Source organism: Anolis carolinensis, unplaced genomic scaffold (assembly GCF_035594765.1).
Source record: "Anolis carolinensis isolate JA03-04 unplaced genomic scaffold, rAnoCar3.1.pri scaffold_8, whole genome shotgun sequence".
NCBI classification, from domain to species: Eukaryota; Metazoa; Chordata; class Lepidosauria; order Squamata; family Dactyloidae; genus Anolis; species Anolis carolinensis.
This window is the reverse complement of record NW_026943819.1, coordinates 30,449,109-30,470,968: the sequence shown is the minus strand read 5'-3', so window position 1 is coordinate 30,470,968 and position 21,860 is coordinate 30,449,109. Positions and strand designations below refer to the sequence as shown.

Genomic DNA, 21,860 nt, shown 5'->3' with positions numbered 1-21,860 from the left:
GGTGACCCTGTTTTAGGACCGTAATAAAGATCTGTTTGTTTGTTTCTTTGTTTGTTTACGGTGACCCTTTGGACAGCCTCTTTTTCTGCAAAGGAGACAGTCTCTGAAGGAAAGATGCTCCTCCCTCCGCACAGCCAAAGTACAACTGCTGCTTCAGGCCCTTTGCATTGAACTTTTCAAATTATGGCGATTATTATCGGGAAACCAGAACATGCATGGACACTGCAAGGCATCCCAGGAGCTGAGTCAAGTGACCGAGGTTGTCGTTTTGGTTTTCATTATTTATTTATTTATTTATTTATTTGCGACATTTATATTCTGCCCTTCTCACCCTGAAGGGGACTCAGGGCAGCTTGCAAGTTATACATACGTACAATATATTATATTATTAGCATAGAACAATATAAGCATTATATATTACTATATTTACTATACCACTATACTGCAATATTATAAGTAATATTACATGTAATATATAATATACAATTATTATGTGTATTATTATTATTATTATTATTATTATTATGTTGTTGTATTACATTACAGTAGAGTCTCACTTATCCAACATAAGCGGGCCAGCAGAATGTTGTTATCCAACATGTTGTGAAAATGTTGGGATAATAATATAATAATAATAATAATACTTTATTTTTCTATCCCGCCACCATCTCACAGAAAGGAACTCGGGGCGGCTAACATAATAATAAGGGATAATAAGGAGGGATTCAGGAAAAGCCTACTGAACATCAAATTACGTTATTATTTTACAAATTAAGCACCAAAACATCATGTTTGACAACAAATCAACAGAAAAAGCAGCTCAATACACGCTAACTTTATATAGTAATTACTGTATTTACGAATTTAGCACCAAAACATCGCAGTGTATTGTAAACGTTGCCTACAAAAACACGGGCTACTAACAAACTGACTACAAATTAAGATAGAATTGCATAAAATGAACTTATATAACAACATTGTCAGAAATTAAATGTGTAAAAAGTTCAGTCCTTGCTGCCAAGAGAAACAGCTGTGGATATGGGTGGGAGGCAGACTGCATTGGATAATCAAGAATATTGGATAATCGAATGTTGGATAAGCAAGTCTCTATTGTATAATATTATTAATATTATATGTATATATAATATATAATTAGCATTGCACAATATAAGCATTATATATTACTATATTGTACTATACCATTATACTGCAATATTATTAGTAATGTTACATGTAATATATAATATACAATTATAATAGTGTATTATTATTATAATATTGTATTACATTATAATATTATTGTCAATATTATATGTATATACACTATATTATATTATTAGGATAGCATAATATTAGTATTATATATTAATTATATTGTTATATTGACACAGGAGACATGTGTCAATATAACAATTATATTGACAATAACAATATTGAATTCAGGACTGGGATGCTATTTCAACCAAGTCATGCACTTTTGACTTTGTGGGCTGAAGAAGGCTTAAAAGTTGGCATTCGCTGCTAGTCTTAACATATGAAAATGCAAGAGAGACAAAAGAGGTGCCCCTGAAAAGCCTCCACCACGGTTACCATTCAATTTACACAAAATAGTCTGCCAAGCGAAGGCACAAAATGTGAAGTCAATGCCAACGAAAGTTAAATACACAACAACCAACGGGCCTTCTTTGAGACGGAGAAAGTCCCTGCCGCATGCTGCTTCCTCATCCTGACTCACGCCAGCAATGATCTCGCCCTGAATCACCGTGATTTGGGTCCTGAAACGCTGCCAGCCAAGCCACAGAACAGGCCAGAGATTGCACAGTCATTAGGAACAAGTGATATCACCGTATTTATTCAGCTGCAAGGTAGAATGACATTGCAAAACGTTTCACAATTCAAGTTTGGAAAATATTCCAAACTTTCTGAAAAGTCAGTGAAAGCACCTGAGACAAGGCAGGCGGCTCGCTTAGGAAGCATCCCGTTTCCAGCGCAAACCATGATCTTTTAAGCACAAAAGTTGGTTCCCTGTTTGCACAGCCTTGACCTCCTTGTATGATGTCCAGCACGACCTGATCTGGACCAGAACCAGGCCTATCCCTTCATTTGGCATCTTAATGAAGGGTTGCAATAGACTTGGTTGTGAACTAAGCTGGTTGCGTCCACATATGCAGAACTCCATATTACAGTATGTAACACTATGATATCTTCCTATTACACTATGTAACCAACAGTGGATCCCCCCAGGCAGAAAGCAGCTAGGCTTTGAAGCTGCAAAGCCATTCAATGCTAATAATGGTGACCAATTGCAACATTCACACTTGCCTCCAGCAGACAAGAGTTCTTTTTCCCACCCTGGATATCATTCCACTGGTATAGATACTTCCTCATTCTTCTGCATGCTGCAGGAGGTTTTATGGTGTCATAAATTAAACTAACCTCCCCGCATAAAACGGTACCTAGATTTCCTACTCGACAGATGCAACTGTCTTTTGGGCTGCATAGTTCAACGGTGAGTAGTGATTTATTGCAGCCGGCTACTAACCAGCTGCGCCACAGCCCGGTCCATATCCAATCAGTGGTCATGTCCTACATGAATTGAAAGAATGACCTAGAACAGGCATGGGTAAACTTTGGCCCTCCCTCCAGGTGTTTTGGACTTCAACGCCCATAATTCCTGGCCTCAGGCCCCTTCCTCCCCCCCCCCCCGAAAAAAAGCTGGAGGAAGGGCCAGCGTTTGCCCATGCCTCACCAAGAGCCTAAATCTCATGGGAATCAATGATCGGCTGAGGCCGAAAGTCTTGAAAGAGCCTTGTAAGTTTGCCAGAATCCTTCCCCAGGTCCGATCTGGTGACCCTTTTGCTCGAGCATCGCTCCTTGCCAGCCATGGCCACGGCCAGAATCCACCCCTGATCTTTTCCAAGGCCGACTATGGCTCTTGAAGCCGCCGCCTGGGCTTTCCGCCCTGGGTCCTGTGCAGATGCCACGAACAATCAGAAGCAGTGAAGGATGCACCCAGTCTGGGACTGAAAGGCGGCGGCGGGGGGGGGGGGGGGTGGCATTGCCCCAAAAGCCCTGATTCTGTCATGGGAGGACTAAGAACAAACATCAGACATTTCCAGGCGGAGGAGGTCGGAGGCACTGACCCGTCATCCCAGAAACGTTACGCAAGCCCTCTATCCTTGAAGGGAGGCCAGGCCTCCATGCGCTCGCTCGCTCGCTCGGCAAGCCCAAGGCACAGACGGGCGACATGGTGCGGGCTTTGTTTCCTTCTTACACAATTCCGATCGAGCCCGAGGGTCCCTTGGCCGAGGTGGTCACAAAACAGCTTGCATAACAGGTCTTCCTTGATCTGATCAACCACAGCAAGCCCGAATGATGGGGAACCGCCAGACGAAAAACGAGAGAACGGCTTCGGGCAGTTGGCTTCGAAAGGGGCCGTGCGGGCGGCACAAGCGTGACGCACGGAACACCCTTCGCCAGGAGAGGCACCAACGGAGGAGTGAATGCCGTCATGCGCTGGCACCACTCCTGCTCTTCTCACCTGTGCACCCATAAGTGTCATCATCACTCATGCCCTGCAACTAGGAGCTCCCTGGTCAAAAAGCTGCTTAAAGCCTGGCTCTTCCGCTGCGCCTTTGGATAACCGAGCCCATAGCTATAGTAGTTGCACTGGCCATCTCTTTGACTTGTAACATTGCACCTTATTCCTCTGCCCCAAAGCATCCGAGAATATCACATTGCACTTTAGTTCTAGTGGCCCCTCCAGGCCATCCTCTCCTCCAGCCCAGTGGTCTTTTTTCTTTTCTGATTTATATGTTATTTGAGTGATTATATTTCTTCTGTTTATGTGATTGTCTTAGTCAATTGTTATGTGTGTTGTTGGGGTTTTTTTGTATTTTTATAGCGTTTTATAGTGTTTTCGGTGTTTTATTGTACAATGTTTTATGCTGATTTTATATTGGAAACCGCCCTGAGTCCCTTTTGGGAGAGAGGGCGGTATACAAATAAACTTTGGCTTACTTACTTACTTTACTGGTCCTGACATAGAGCGCATGGCCAGCGGCCGAAAGGGAGGACAGGATGCTGCAAGGACAGATGGGCCAGCCATAAAAGTCAGTGGCCCTGGGGTGTGTATAAGAAGGTGGACTCTGGTATGTGGGAACGGGCAGGCACCAGAGATTTTGAGTGATTTAGGACATTGTAGCTACGGCCCTAGAGAGACAGCCTGCAGTGCAAGACTCTTGCATTCTGAACAATAAAGGTGTATGGTAGCTTCAGCATAAACATAAACATAATAATAGCAAAAGGCCACCCGACTGGGATCTGCGCGCATGATCCGAAAATACATCACACAGTCCTAGACACTTGGGAAGTGTTCGACTTGTGATTTTGTGATACGAAATCCAGCATAGACATCTTGTTTACTGTGTCATAAAATAATAATTATAATAATGAGAAGAGTGAACACCCCTGTGGCATTGGATAGACAATATCAGCTCTAGATTATTACATATAATAATATACATTATATATATAATATAATAATTATATAAATATAATTATATATATGGTAAAGGTAAAGATTTCCCCTGACGTTAAGTCCAGTCGTGTCCGACTCTGGGGGTTGGTGCTCATCTCTAAGCCAAAGAGCCAGCATTGTCCATAGACACCTCCAAGGTCATGTGGCCACTGACATGACTGCATGGAGTGCCGTTACCTTCCCGACGGATCTACTCGCATTTGCATGTTTTCAAACTGCAAGGTTGGCAGGAGCTGGGGCTAACAGCAGGCGCTCATTCCGCTCCCGGGATTTGAACCTGGGACCTTTTGGTCCGCAATTTCAGTAGCTCTGCGCTTTAACACACTGTGCCATTTTCTGAATCAGAATCCCAAAGAACCAAACTGAATTTAAAGTTGGCCAAAAACGGATTTGTAACCCTTTTGGTACTAATGTTGGAGAGTGGTCCCTGGTCAAGTGGTCCTTGGTTAAAAAAAAGTTGGGAACCACCGTCATAGAGTCTCGACCAATTCAATATAGTTTGTGCCACACACACACACACACACACACACACACTCCATTTGCCTCACTGCCAACAGACCTCTGAAAATGCTATTAGCCACAGATGCAGGTGAAATGTCAGGAACATGGCCATGCAGTCCGAAAAAGCCACAGCAACCCTGAAGGAAAATTCCTATATCATGAGCCGCTATGTAGTAAAGCCCTCAGGCCCAACCATTCAGAGTCATAAAGTTCAGCCAGTCGTAGATTATTCTGACATTGCTCTGTGATAACCTGGAGTTTGCACAATTGATCCATGGGTTAAACATTCCCCTGCCATGCGAATGTGGCAACGCCTGAGTTTTCTCTAGTTTGGCACCTCTTTGCTGCACTACAATCCCTGCCTCTTCCCGTGGAGATTCAGATTTCACTTCCAAACCAAGTGTGATTATTACTCTTCGGAGTTCAGCAAGTTAACTGGCTAATTGGTCCCAACCTACTTGGAAGGCTTCATCCCCGGCTCTGCCCCAGTTAGCCAAATGGGCTGCAGTCCCAGTGCCCTAAAAAGACCTTGCAAACGAGCGAGCGTGGGTATCTTTTAAACAAGATTAAAACCTTCCTCCTGGCAAGCGCTTTGTGTAGCTGGAGTTCTCCTGTTTCTGAGTATTGTTCTTTATTTGCTGTCTTGATTCTGGTGTTTTTTTTAAAATCCTGGTGACCAGATTTGGTGCATTTTTTTGGTTTCCTCCTTTCTGCTGAAATTGTCTCCATGCTTCCTGTGGATTCCAATGGCTTCTTTGTGGAGTCTTTGTAAGATAGTGGTCAGAGTGGTCCAATATTTCTGGGTTTCAAACAATAGTCTGTAAAGACGGGTCGGATTGAGCACCCGATCATTAAATAACCTAGCTTGTTGTTAACCTAAGCAACCCGAAAGACAATTGCATCTGTCAAGTAGGAAATTTAGGTACTGCTTTATGTGGAGAGGCTAATTTAACTAATTTACGTCAGCATGAAAATGTCCAGCAGTGTGCGGAAGAATGAGGAAGTACTCCATCAAGGACTCGGTGTCACAAGTGGATGATGAAGTGGCAGCTCCCCCTGTGGCCGGAATTGAGCATACCCTCATGAAGCCGGAAGTTGGAAAATGTTAAATTGCCTATGTGTCTGTATGTCGTATGGCTAATGGTATTGAAAGTTTTGATTTTGATCCGCCCTGATTCTACTTCGGAGTGAGAAAGAAGAGCAGAATATAAATACTGCAAATAAATAAATAAGACAACGAGCCACCGAGAGGAAAAGTGTTCTTACCATACATCATAGGAACCACTGACCGCAAAGGGAAAATCATGAAAAAACACAACCTGCAATTAATCGACAGACCCACCAAGAAAATCCAATAAATGCTAAACTCAGCAAAGGAAAAAAGGGATCCTCTCACCTCTGCAGGAGTCTATCACATAATAATAATAACAACAACAACAACAACTTTATTCTTCTATCCTGACCCATCTCCCTGGAGGGACTCGGGGCAGCTCACATGGGGATAAGACCAAAATACAGCATAAAATACAACATCAAAATGCATTTTAAACATATAAACATATAAAACAAAGCATATAAAATACAATAAAATCATACTGTTCAGCTGTGGAGAAGAAGTCTCCATAGGGACCCCGAAACACAGAAGCATTGCCCAAGCACAAATCAGAGAAAATGGAAGGCACTGCAGACTGACTCAACCAGAGAAGTCAACTATCACAGAGCCCTTGATGAACAAACCTGGACACCGATTATTACTGGAGAACACAGAAATTCTAGACATTACGTCCAACTACACAGAGAACCCATTGAAATCCACAAGAAGAACACAAGTGGACAATTTCTACAAAGAGGAGGAAACCAAGGAAAGGAACAAAATCTGGTTACCAGAACCAGGACAGCAAATAAAGAGCACCACTCAGAAACAGGGGAACTCCAGGCAGAAAACAACCAGGGGCCAGTTAACACCTCCCAAACAGGGGATGCCTCCAGGTGACAACAGCCAGGCAACTAATAAGCATGTGTTGGCTTCAACGCGGTCTGAATTACGGCTCTGGTATAACGTCTGGTGGATGAATGGCATAAGCACTTTGCATTGTTTTAAACTTTGTATATTGTATTTTATGACTATTTTATGACTATTTTATGACTGTTTTAACTGTTTTAATCATTTTAGTTTATTGTATATCAGTGTAACGGCATCAATTGCCACTTGTAAGCCGCCCTGAGTCCCCTCGGGTGAGAAGGGTGGGGTATAAATAATTGAAATAATAAATAAATAAATAAATAAATAAACTATTATGCAGGTATCTTCACTGATTGACTTTGCAGACTTCATGGCTACTCAATGCTATTCAAGCTTGCTAACTGCAACATCCACACTTGCTTCAAACAGACAAGGGTTCTTTCTCCCATCCCGGACATTATTGCACAGGTACAGTACAGTATACATATATACAGTATACACTCAACTTGCCTCATTTCCAACAGACTTCTGAAGATGCCATTAGCCACAGATGCAGGCAAAACATCAGGCGAGAATGCTGCTGGAACATGGCCCAGAAAACCCACAGCAACCCAGTGATTCCGGCCACGAAAGTCTTTGTCAACACAATTTCACTTCTGTTTAGAGTGACATTGCTGGTAGAAGGACAACAACACCTTTTGTATTTCAAAACCTTCCACTCCGTCCCTTAAAAACCCCGTGGCATTTATGGAGTCTCCATAAGCTGACCATGACTTGAAGGCACATACATATAAGTGTAAGGTTTCCCCACTATAAGGTATTTGAACCTGGGACATTTCGGTCTGCAAGTTCAGCAGCTCAGTGCTTTAACACACTGCGCCACCAAGGGCTCCACGGGGCTCCATCCGGGCCCGACCATTTATTTCCTGGGAAGAGCTCTTTGTTTATCAGCGATTAACCCAAAGACAACAATTCCTTCCGGAGAGCTTTAATGCCTGTCATCACAACATGTACGTCACTGTTTATGTTTACTTCGAAGCATACTCCTAAGCAAGAAAGCACACAGTGTTTATCTAACAACTACAAGATTGGGGTTTGTTTCTTAAAGAATTACTAGAATTCACTCTTAATCCTGACTCCAGTACAAACAAGATCGGCTCCGGGCTGCTGTGAGTTTTCTGGGCTGTCTGGCTATGTTCCATTCTCTCTTGACATTTGGCCTGCATCTGTGGCTAAAGGCATCCTCACAGGTTGTGAGTTAAATCGTAAACTGGGCAAGTGAGGTTTATATATCTGTGGAATGATGCCCAGGGAGGGAGAAAGAACCCTTGTCTGTTTGAGGCAAGTGTGAATGTTGCCATTGGCCAGCGTGATTAGCACTGAATGGCCTTGCAACTTCAAAGCCTGGGGGAGTCCTTTGTTGGGAGGTGTTAGCTGGCTCTGACTGTTTCTTGTCTGGAATTCCCCCGCTTTGAGAGTGTTGTACTTTGTGGGAGCTGAAGTCCAAAACACCCGGAGGGACCAAGTTTGCCCATGCCTGGGATATACCAACAGCAGATACCAATGGCCAGACAGATCCATTGAGGTTGGCCGTGGGTTTAATTTGAGCTTCTGATCTTTCCAAGACACTGGATAAAACAGCCCTGCAAGTTGAGTGGTAAAACTCTCATCACAGAAGACCTGGCTCCTTGGGAAGGTGATGCAATTGTTCCTGACAAGGGAAGGGCCTGACTGCAGCCATCCCGGGCACAGCCATGCCATTGCTTCATCCTTTGCTCTACTAGACGGGGCTGACATTCAACCAAGATAAAAGAAATGGCTGGAGAAAAATAAATACATTGCTCAAGATCCCTCACTTTCAAACAGCAGAGAAATGAAATCATCATTCTGGAATGTGAGAACACAGGTTAACATTGCGGCAAGAGACGCATCTAAATGCCCTCAAAGGACCCCAGCTGCTATTTTTTCCAAAGCGGTATAAGTCCCCGGTGGCGCAATGGGTTAAACCGCTGAGCTGCTAAACATGCTGACTGAAAGCTCGGTGGTTTGAATCCAGGGAGTGGGGTGAGCTCCCGCTGTTAGGCCCAGCTTCTGCCAACCTAGCAGTTCAAAAACATGCAAATGTGAGTAGATCGATAGGTATCGTTTTGGCGGGATGGTAATGGTGCTCTATGCAGTCATGCCAGTGGCCACATGACCTTGGAGGTGGCTACGGACAACGCCGGCTCTTCGGTTTAGAAATGGAGATGTGCACCAACCCCCAGGGTCGGACACGACTAGACTTAATGTCAGGGGAACACCTTTACCGTTACTATACGGTACCAACCTGGAAACAGTATATTACTATTTGAGAAGACAGAAATGCTGGTCTATCTCACAACCACCATGTCAGAGGACACAGAGAAGCCACTGAAATCAACAAGAAGCATGTGGACAATTTCAAGAGAAAGGAAGAAACCATGGAAATTAACAAAACCTGGCCACCAATATTAAAACACTCCAAAATCAGGACAGTAAATAAAGAGCAACACTCAGAAAACAGGGGAATTCTAGACAGGAAACAATAAGGGCCAGCTAATACCTCTCAACAAAGGATTCCTTGAGGCAGCAACAAACCAGGCTTTGAAGCTGCAAGGCCATTAAATGCTAATCAAAGTGGCCAATGGCAACATTCCTACAGACAAGAGTTCTTTCTCCCACCCTGGACATTATTCCACAGGGATATATATAAACCCCACTTGCCTAGTTATTATTAATACAGTAGAGTCTCACTTATCCAACATAAACAGGCCGGCAGAATGTTGGATAAGCGAATATGTTGGATAATAAGGAGGGATTAAGGAAAAGTCTATTAAACATCAAATTAGGTTATGATTTTACAAATTAAGTACCAAAACATCATGTTATATAACAAATTTACAGAAAAAGTAGTTCAATACACAGTAATGTTATGTTGTAATTACTATATTTACGAATTTAGCACCAAAATATCACGATGTATTGAAAACATTGACTACAAAAATGCGTTGGATAATCCGGAACATTGGATAAGCGAGACTCTACTGTATATGTATTCGGATCAGGCTTTATTGGGAGATGTTAGCTGACCCTGATTGTTTCCTGTCAGGAAGCAGCCAGGCTTTGAAGCTGCAAGGCCATTCAATGCTAATCAAGCTGGCCAATGGCAACATTCCCACTTGCCTCCAACAGACAAGAGTTCCTTCTCCCACCCTGGACATCATTCCACAGATATATAAACCCCACTTGCCTAGTTTCCAACAGATCTCTCAACCCATAAGGATGCCTGCCACAGATGTGGCCAAAACGTCAGGAGAGAATGCTTCAGGAACAGGGCCAGACAGTCCAGAAAACTCACAGCATCCTGGTATAAAGGCTTACTTTCTAAGAAGCTGTTTCGCCTGAACCCCAGTCTCTCCCTCCTACACAATGAGTGGCCACTTGCCTCCAAAGCCATGTGCTATGAAGCCATAAAGGAGAAAACCTCAGAAATAGATCAAAGGCTGCAGTTAAGAGCTTATCTCTGCAGAACAGAGATATGTTATCAGTGGCCAAATGAAAGGACAAAGAATGAGCAAGGATCCCTTCCCGCCTGCAAATATATTGCCATCCAAGACTAAGCATATGCAGGGACACAAACAAGAATGAAACCGTATCCTTCGGTTTTCAGAAAATACGTTCCTGCGCTAATTGTGCCGATTTCTGAATGAGATCCAACTCCGTTTCTCGCCCGCCAATAAGGATAATGGAGTATAAAAGAAAGGCATTCTGGGATGAGGGGAAGGAAAGCTGCATGAGTTTGAAGAATGAGGCAGGGAAAGGGACGCATGACGGCAATGACGGCCAGGAGTCAAACCAGAGAGAGGCTTCGCCGGGTCTGCGCGCCTTACCTAGGCTAGTATCTATCTGTCACCCATTTTGTTTCAAAGGAAAGATGGGCACACGAGGGAATGGCAGGCGTCACACCCACCACACTTGAACCCTGTGCGGAGACATGCTTCCCTTGACCAATATCAGGTTCTCAGAGCACTCACTCATTCCAATCCCCTTTTCCTTTTGAAGGAGAAGCCCTGCTGCTATGAGCTATAGGCCCTGCACAATTGGGGGCCAAAGGACAGGTGCAATTCACAGACTAACAACACCGGAGCAAAGGACAGTGAGCAGAGGGTGCCAAGACATTCATCTCCAGTCACGGTAACATTATGCATCTATCTATCTGTCTGTCTGTTTATACATACATACACATACACACACATATATGGTAGCATTATGCATCTATCTATCTATACATACATACATACACACACACACACACACATATATATGGTAACATTATGCATTTATCTATACACATACACACATACATATGTAACATTATGCATCTATCTATCTGTCTGTCTGTTTATACATACATACACATACACACACATACACACATATATATGGTAACATTATGCATCTATCTATCTATACATACATACATACACACACACACACACATATATATGGTAACATTATGCATTTATCTATACACATACACACATACATATGTAACATTATGCATCTATCTATCTATATAAACACACATATATATGGTAACATTATGCATCTATCTATCCACATACACACATATATGGTAATAATATGGATCTATCTTTCTATACTTACACACACACATATATTAATATTATGCATCTATCTATCTATCTATCTATCTATCTATCTATACATACATACTTACACATACACACACATATATATGGTAACATTATGCATCTATCTATCTACATACACACATATATGGCAATAATATGCATCTATCTTTCTATACACACACACACACACACACATATATTAATATTATGCATCTATCTATCTATCTATCTATCTATCTATCTATCTATCTACCTGTCTATCTATATATACATACACACACACACACACACACACACATATATATGGTAACATTTTGCATCTATCTATAAACACATACATATATATATGCTAACATTATGAATCTATCTATACACACACACACATATATGGTAATAATATGCCTCTATCTTTCTATACATACACACACACATATATATATTAATATTAAGCATCTATCTATCTATCTATCTGTCTATCTATACATACATACATACATACACATACACACACACATATATGGTAACATTATGCATCTATCTATACACACACATATATATGGTAACATTATGCATCTATCTATATATACATACACACACACATATATATGCATGCATAAATATACGGTAACATTATGCATCTATCTATATATACATACACACACACATATATATGCATGCATAAATATACGGTAACATTATGCATCTATCTATCTACATACATACATACTCATAGAATTAGGAGGAATGGAAATGAATGCATACATTGATTTTTAAATGATCCCCCCCCCCCTCCAAATGAAATGCCAGCTGTGGCTAATTAAAGCCCAAGTACACCGAGTTAACAATAATAATAATAATAATCAGAACAGACCCGATGTGCCCGTAGGTGGAGGAAAGGGAGCTGCTAAAAGTGGAAAGCCAGATTCATACATTGCCGGGAGCGGAGTAAGCAGAGAGAGAGAGAAGGATCTGTTCATCTCGGGAAATGACACGGAGGGGAACGCGTTTCTATATTTATACTTACGTGGGCATTGAGGTTTGCCTGGTCACGGCAAAGGGAGCAGAGGAAGGATGGCGGAATATATATATATATATATATATATATATATATATATATATATATATCTCGATCTGGTGGGAAGAAGGGAAGACAAGGCAAGAGGAAGGAAGGAAGGAGGGATGGATGGAGGGAAGGAAGGAAGGAAGGAAGGAAGGAAAGGAGGAGGGGATGCTTCCATGCGCAGAAAGCGCTGACCCCAAGACACACCGGGAAGAAGATGCTTTCCAGAGGGGTGTGACAGCCGTGCAAGCAGCCACTGCCGCACCATTTCTTTCACCTAACCGTTTATGGCGCTGCCTTCCATTAAAATAAAATAAGCCAGCTAGAAAATGGCCCCCTTGAATGATGATTTCACCTTCTTAATAAAGGATGGGAACCAAAGGAAGGGCAGAAAGCAAGAGGCCTGATTCTGGAAGAATGCAGAGCAAAGGATGCAGGCTGCGTCTGGCGGGGAAAGAAAGGGGCAGGGAAATGAATAATAATAACAATAATAATAATAATATTAATATTTTGCCAACTGCAAAAGGCCACCCTACTGGGATCTGCACGCATCATCCGAAAATACATCACACAGTCCTAGACACACGTGTTCGACTTGTGATTTTGTGATACGAAATCCAGCATATAGATCTCGTTTGCTGTGTCATTATAAAATAATAATAATACAGTAGAGTCTCACTAATCCAAGCCTCGCTTATCCAAGCCTCTGGATAATCCAAGCCATTTTTGTAGTCAATGTTTTCAATATATCATGATACTTTGGTGCTAAATTTGTAAATACAGTAATTACAACAGTACTTTAAATTGCTTCGGCTCTCACGGACCACTGTGACTCCCACCAATGATGGAGAAGGACAAAATTTGGCACACAGACCCTATGGGTCCTATTTTACGTCCTGGTATGGTTTAAAGGAGCATGTGCACAGTTGATGGGATTTGCAGTACCTTCACTCGCTTCCTGAGACCATTGTAACTGGCAGGAACAACAGAACTGATCCAAACTTGGCACACATATCCCAAATAACACACTTTACATGCTGCGGCACTTTGGGGGAGGATGGACAAAGAATTATGGGATTTGCAATACCTTCACCCAATTAGCCCCCCCCCCCCCCTTAATGGGCTACATTTGGCACACAGTGCCCCCATGACACACACTATATCCTGGTGCAGTTTGGATGAGTTTGGACCATGGATAATAAGACTTGCAGTATCTTCACTCACTTCATGAGAAAACTGTGACCCATACCAATAACTGATCAAAATCAAACTTGGCACACCGAGCCCCTACGACTCACTCTATGTCCTAGTGTAGTTTGTGGGATGACAAATCATGGACGGTGGGACTTGTAATACCTTCACTCACTTCTTGAAACCACTGCGACCTCCCACCAATGACTGATCAAGACCAGACTTGGCACATCGAACTCCCATGACACTCTACATCCTGGCACTGTTTGGAGGAGTATGGACCATGAATGATGGGACTTGCATACGGGAGGTGTAGTTCACCTGTATCCACTGAATCCAGCTGACATTGGTTCTAAGCTACGCTTGATCCAATGTCAGGCAACACAGGCAAACCTAATTAGATGTTTAATAGGCTTTCCTTTAATCTCTCATTATCCAACATATTCGCTTATCCAACGTTCTGCCGGCCCGTTTATGTTGGATAAGTGAGACTCTACTGTATATACATACACATATTATTACTATATATATATACATACAAGCATATTATTGTTATGCATATGTATATATACATACACACATACAGTAGAGTCTCACTTATCCAACACTCGCTTATCCAACGTTCTGGATTATCCAACGCATTTTTGTAGTAATGTTTTCAATACATTGTGATATTTTCGTGCTAAATTCGTAAATACAGTAATTACTACATTATGTTTTGGTGCTTACATACACATATTATTACTATATATATAGTAATAATATATATATATATAGACGCATATTATTGTTATACATACAGTAGAGTCTCGCTTATCCAACGTAAACGGGCCGGCAGAACATTGGATAAGCGAATATGTTGGATAATAAGGAGGGATTAAGAAAAAGCCTATTAAACATCAAAGTAGGTTATGATTTTACAAATTAAGCACCAAAACATCATGTTAGACAAAAAATTTGACAGAAAAAGTAGTTCAACACGCAGTAATGCTATGTAGTAATTACTGTATTTACCAATTCAGCACCAAAATATCACGATATATTGAAAACATTGACTACAAAAATGCGTTGGATAATCCAGAACGTTGGATAAGCGAGTGTTGGATAAGTGAGACTCTACTGTATGTATATATACATACACACATATATACACACTCATATTATTGCTATTTATATGTATATCAACACTTATTGCTATATATACATATACACATATTATTGCTTTATATACACACACACATGATATATATATATATATATATATATACACCGAATATCTGTATATGAAGCAGGCATGGGTAAACTTGGGCCCTCCAGGCGTTTTGGACTCCAACTCCCACAATTCCTAACAGCCTACCGGCTGTTAGGAATTGTGGGAGTTGAAGTCCAAAACGCCTGGAGGGCGGGAAGGAGGGCCGCGGTCGGCCCATGCCATGAGGAGCACCCTCCGGGAGGTTGTGGTGGCGGAACGACGAGGAGGATGCTTCCCTGGGCCTCACAGGGATGAGGCGATGATCAATCAGGTCGATCATGGATGAAACAAACCAACGAGGTGCCTCACCTGCCATGGCTGCGAGCGGAGCCGAGCGGAGCGGGGGGAAATGGCGGCCCTCTGAGGCGAGGAGAGGCGAGCCGCGAGTGAGGGGACCGGCCGAGGACGAGGAGGAGGCGGCGGAGGAGGAGGCCAGGCCGCCAAGGCCCAGGCCCCGCCCCGCAAGGCCCAGGCCCCGCCCACGCACGGAAGCCCAGTCAGCGAGGGAAACCGTGAGGTAAAGAGGGTAGGCCGCAAAAGACGCAAGCCCCGCCCCTCCCACTAAACCAAACCCCGCCCCGCGGATGCTAGCCCCGCCCCTCTCTGAAAACACTGCAGCGCCCCAAGCCTCGCCCCTCCAACTGCAAAGGCATGAGCCCCGCCCCCGCGGCTCTAGCCCCGCCCCCTCCAGAGACTAGGTCGCAAGTGCCTAACCCAAGCCCCGCCCCCGTCCAAAGAAACCGAACCGAAAAAGGCATAAGCCCCGCCCCGCGACGCTAGTCCCGCCCCCCTCTCAAGAGGCTAAGCCCCGCCCACTTCCAAGAAAACGAACTGCAAAGGCATAAGCCCCGCCCCGCGACGCTAGTCCCGCCCCCCTTCTCAAGACGCCAGGGCACCCAGGGCTAAGCCCCGCCTACTCCCAAAGAAAACGAACTGCAAAGGTATAAGCCCCGCCCCGCGACGCTAGTCCCGCCCCCCTTCTCAAGACGCCAGGGCACCCAGGGTTAAGCCCCGCCTACTCCCAAAGAAAACGAACTGCAAAGGTATAAGCCCCGCCCCGCGACGCTAGTCCCGCCCCCCTTCTCAAGACGCCAGGGCACCCAGGGCTAAGCCCCGCCTACTCCCAAAGAAAACGAACTGCAAAGGTATAAGCCCCGCCCCGCGACGCTAGTCCCGCCCCCCTTCTCAAGACGCCAGGGCACCCAGGGTTAAGCCCCGCCTACTCCCAAAGAAAACGAACTGCAAAGGTATAAGCCCCGCCCCGCGACGCTAGTCCCGCCCCCCTTCTCAAGACGCCAGGGCACCCAGGGCTAAGCCCCGCCTACTCCCAAAGAAAACGAACTGCAAAGGTATAAGCCCCGCCCCGCGACGCTAGTCCCGCCCCCCTTCTCAAGACGCCAGGGCACCCAGGGCTAAGCCCCGCCTACTCCCAAAGAAAACGAACTGCAAAGGTATAAGCCCCGCCCCGCGACGCTAGTCCCGCCCCCCTTCTCAAGACGCCAGGGCACCCAGGGTTAAGCCCCGCCTACTCCCAAAGAAAACGAACTGCAAAGGTATAAGCCCCGCCCCGCGACGCTAGTCCCGCCCCCCTTCTCAAGACGCCAGGGCACCCAGGGCTAAGCCCCGCCTACTCCCAAAGAAAACGAACTGCAAAGGTATAAGCCCCGCCCCGCGACGCTAGTCCCGCCCCCCTTCTCAAGACGCCAGGGCACCCAGGGCTAAGCCCCGCCCACTCCCAAAGAAAACGAACTGCAAAGGTATAAGCCCCGCCCCCGCGAAGCTAGCCCCGCCCCCTTCTCAAGACGCCAGGGCACCCAGGGCTAAGCCCCGCCCACTCCCAAGAAAACGAACTGCAAAGGCATAAGCCCCGCCCCGCGACGCTAGCCCCGCCCCCTTCTCAAGACGCCAGGGCACCCAGGGCTAAGCCCCGCCTACTCCCAAAGAAAACGAACTGCAAAGGTATAAGCCCCGCCCCCGCGAATCTAGCCCCGCCCCCTTCTCAAGACGCCAGGGCACCCAGGGTTAAGCCCCGCCTACTCCCAAAGAAAACGAACTGCAAAGGTATAAGCCCCGCCCCGCGACGCTAGTCCCGCCCCCCTTCTCAAGACGCCAGGGCACCCAGGGTTAAGCCCCGCCTACTCCCAAAGAAAACGAACTGCAAAGGTATAAGCCCCGCCCCGCGACGCTAGTCCCGCCCCCCTTCTCAAGACGCCAGGGCACCCAGGGCTAAGCCCCGCCCACTCCCAAAGAAAACGAACTGCAAAGGTATAAGCCCCGCCCCCGCGACGCTAGCCACGCCCCCTTCTCAAGACGCCAGGGCACCCAGGGCTAAGCCCCGCCCACTCCCAAAGAAAACGAACTGCAAAGGTATAAGCCCCGCCCCCGCGAATCTAGCCCCGCCCCCTTCTCAAGACGCCAGGGCACCCAGGGCTAAGCCCCGCCTACTCCCAAAGAAAACGAACTGCAAAGGTATAAGCCCCGCCCCGCGACGCTAGTCCCGCCCCCCTTCTCAAGACGCCAGGGCACCCAGGGCTAAGCCCCGCCCACTCCCAAAGAAAACGAACTGCAAAGGTATAAGCCCCGCCCCCGCGACGCTAGCCACGCCCCCTTCTCAAGACGCCAGGGCACCCAGGGCTAAGCCCCGCCCACTCCCAAAGAAAACGAACTGCAAAGGTATAAGCCCCGCCCCCGCGAATCTAGCCCCGCCCCCTTCTCAAGACGCCAGGGCACCCAGGGCTAAGCCCCGCCTACTCCCAAAGAAAACGAACTGCAAAGGTATAAGCCCCGCCCCGCGACGCTAGTCCCGCCCCCCTTCTCAAGACGCCAGGGCACCCAGGGCTAAGCCCCGCCCACTCCCAAAGAAAACGAACTGCAAAGGTATAAGCCCCGCCCCCGCGAAGCTAGCCCCGCCCCCTTCTCAAGACGCCAGGGCACCCAGGGCTAAGCCCCGCCCACTCCCAAGAAAACGAACTGCAAAGGCATAAGCCCCGCCCCGCGACGCTAGCCACGCCCCCTTCTCAAGACGCCAGGGCACCCAGGGCTAAGCCCCGCCTACTCCCAAAGAAAACGAACTGCAAAGGTATAAGCCCCGCCCCCGCGAATCTAGCCCCGCCCCCTTCTCAAGACGCCAGGGCACCCAGGGCTAAGCCCCGCCTACTCCCAAAGAAAACGAACTGCAAAGGTATAAGCCCCGCCCCCGCGAATCTAGCCCCGCCCCCTTCTCAAGACGCCAGGGCACCCAGGGCTAAGCCCCGCCTACTCCCAAGAAAACGAACTGCAAAGGTATAAGCCCCGCCCCCGCGAAGCTAGCCCCGCCCCCTCGCAAGAGGCTAGGTCGCAAATTGATTGATTGATTTATTTAATACATTTATATCGAGTGCACGCAGGCGTGCACTCGATATAAATGTATTAAATAAATCAATCAATAAATAAAACAGGTGTGTAGAAATATACATATAAATTTATATGTATATTTCTACACACCTGTTTTATTTTATTGATTGATTGATTGATTGATTTAATACATTGATATGCCGCCCTTCTTTCTCACCCCGAAGGGGACTCTGAGCGGCTTACAAATTAAATTTACATAAAATATTATATTATTAGCATAGCACAATACTGGCAATAAATTACCATAGTGTACTATATCTATATATCGTAATATTATTATTAATATTACATGTAATGTATAATATATAATTAATACTAGCTGTGCCCGGCCACGCGTTGTTGTGGCAAAGTGGTGGTAGTATTGGTTAAAAATTGTTGTGTAATTTTTATTTGACATTATTTGTATTTTTTTAATTAATTTTATTGTAAGTTATCTTTTTATTTATTATATTTTATTATTGTATTGTATTAAATTTTAGTGTCTTAAATTATTTTTAGTGTTTTTTATTATTTTTTATTATTTTTATTGGGTTGCTAGGAGACCAAGTTGGAGGAGCTTAGCCTTCTAACTGGCAGCAATTGGATAAAAGCAATTATTCCTCTCTCTCTAATTAGGACTTTATTTTTCTTTTCTTTTTGTTGTATCAACCTAGAGCCATGGATGATGGGTTGTGTTGTCAAATTTCGAGGTTGGGGGGCCTGTAGTTTTGTTGTTTTGTGGGTCGCCGTGATGCCATCACTCTTTTATATATATAATTATATTGTATTATTAGTATTATATTGTATTACAATGTAATATTATTTTGTAATAATTATTTTGTATTACATGTCTCCTGTATCAATTTAATGATATGATAATATCTAATAATATTATACTATACTATTATAACATATTGTATATACATGTAATATTAATAATAATATTATGATGTAATACAATGTGATAATAATTATAATTCACTATTATAATTGTATATTTATATTACATTCAATATTACTAATAATATTGCAATATAGTCGTATAATATAATATATTGTATGTATCTATACCTGTAAACCACCCTGAGCCCCCTTTCGGGGTGAGAAGGGCGGGATATAAATGCCGCTAATAAATAAATATTATATGCATCTATATATATAAAAGAGTAATGGGATCCCGGCGACCGACAAAACAACAAAACTACAGGCCCCCCAACCTCCAAATTTGACAACACAACCCATCATCCACGCCTCTAAGTTGATACAACAAAAAGAAAAGAAAAATAAAGTCCTAATTAGAGGGACAGGAATAATTATTTTTATCCAATTGCTGCCAGTTAGAAGGCTAAGCTCCACGCCTCTTGGTCTCCTAGCAACCAACTTAGCCCAGGGGACAGGCAGACTTAGGCCTCGCTTAGGCCTCTTCCACAGATTATCTAATTTGCACTGGATTATATGGCAGTGTAGACTCAAGGAACTTTCCATGCGATGTTTTGTTGTGCCAGCTGTCAGCTCTAGTTTGTAGTGCGGTTTTCTTGTACTGATTTATTATTATTATTATTATTATTATTATTATTATTTGGCATCTCTAAACCTAAGAAATACCGAGGGTTCCAATCTCCGAATGCTTTTTGGGGTTTAATTCGTGGATGCCGAATCCGTAGATACGGAGGGTTGACTGTAACGGCCTTTGTTTTCAATCCAGCGGCCATCCCTTTGGCTTTGCCCGTGAAATGTCCTCATGGCAAGTTCATTCCGGCGCGAGGCTGCCCACACAGGAACCTTCCCCGTGCGTCATCGCCCGGCGCGTGAAAGGCGTTATTTGCATAAAAGCGTGGTCCGGGTGTCAAAACAATGCTCCCAATCAAAGAATGCAGAAGTAAGAACAACCCGAAGGCTTCCTGAGGAACGGGAAGCAAAGCATCCTCCCCCTCCGCCTCCCTTGCGCGGTGCTTTAAGAGATAGAATTCAGCAGCCAGATTGTTCAGATGCAGCACAGGTAACGCAATAATAATAATAATAACAACACATAATAATAATAATAATAACACATAACACACCAGATATAACATGGTTTTATTATAGACACTAGCTGTGCCCGGCCACGCGTTGCTGTGGCGAAGTCTGGTGGTCTGGGAAATAAACTATTGAGGAATTGGCGGTAGTTAAGGTCAAGGGTCAAGGTTTTCCTCTGACACTAAGTCCATTATAAATGGGTTATATAGCTGTGTGGAAGGGCCTTGAGTCTACACTGCCATATAATCCAGTTAAAATCAGATAATCTGTATTTTATAGGCAGTGTGGAAGAGGCCTAAGTGAGGCCTAACTCTGCCTGTCCCCTGGGCTGAGTGGGTTACTAGGAGACCAAGTGGGCGGAGCTTAGCCTTCTAACTGGCAGCAATTGGATAAAAACAATGATTCCTCTCCCTCTAATTAGGACTTTATTTTTCTTTTCTTTTTGTTGTATGAACATAGAGGCATGGATGAGGGGTTGTGCTGCCAAGTTTAGTGTTTCTGGGATGTGTAGTTTTGTTGTTTTGTCCTAGGCCAAAATTTCATTACCCTTTTATATATATAGATTGCAGTGCCAGGAGAAACTGGAGCAGAGGGCAAAGAGTTGGAAAATGTCACGAAATACAAAGACTTGCACATGGAAATGGGACGACTGTGGCAAAAGAGAACCAACAGTGGGACCAATGGTGGTTGGTGCGCTTGGAGGCATTCCGAGAAACCTCAAAAAGCACCAGAAAAGCCTTAATTTGGACAGAACATCAATCCACAGGATGCAGAAGAAGGCAGTACTTTTCAGAACTGCACATTCTGCGAAAATCCCGCTCATGCCCCAGGCCTTTGGGAAGAGCGCAAATATGCACAGACAAAGCCCAGACATTTGGGCCTCATGTGCATGTGTGCTCTGTTATGTACATGTAATAAATAATAATAATATAATAATAATAATAATAATAATATACTTCTAATATCCCAGGCCTTTGGGAAAAGCCTGATATTCAGAGACAAAGCCCAGACACTTGGACCTCATGTGCATGTGTGCTGTGTTGTTATGTACATGTAATTATTAATAATAATAATAATAATAATAATAATATACTTCTAATATCCCAGGCCCTTGGGAAGAGCTGATATGCAGAGACGAAGCCCAGACACTTGGACCTCATGTACATGTGTGCTCTGTTATGTACATGTAATAAATAATAATATATAATGATAATGATAATAATAATCATAATAATCATAATAATAATAATAATATACTTCTAATATCCCAGGCCCTTGAGAAGAGCTGATAT

General features: G+C 44.3%; 1 protein-coding gene across 2 annotated transcripts in view; it reads right to left on the bottom strand.

The window, feature by feature from the left end:
- Window positions 1–15,720, bottom strand: part of slc23a2 (solute carrier family 23 member 2) — a 67,784-nt gene extending 52,064 nt beyond the window's left edge. Inside the window, exon 1 of one of the 2 annotated variants that reach the window (XM_062961082.1) lies at window positions 15,490–15,720. The gene's annotated coding sequence lies outside the window, so the exon portion shown is untranslated. Of the gene's footprint in view, window positions 1–12,701; window positions 13,825–15,489 lie in introns of those variants that run through there. The other variant, XM_062961084.1, reaches the window with a different exon arrangement.
- Between the last annotated feature and the right edge of the window lie 6,140 nt (window positions 15,721–21,860).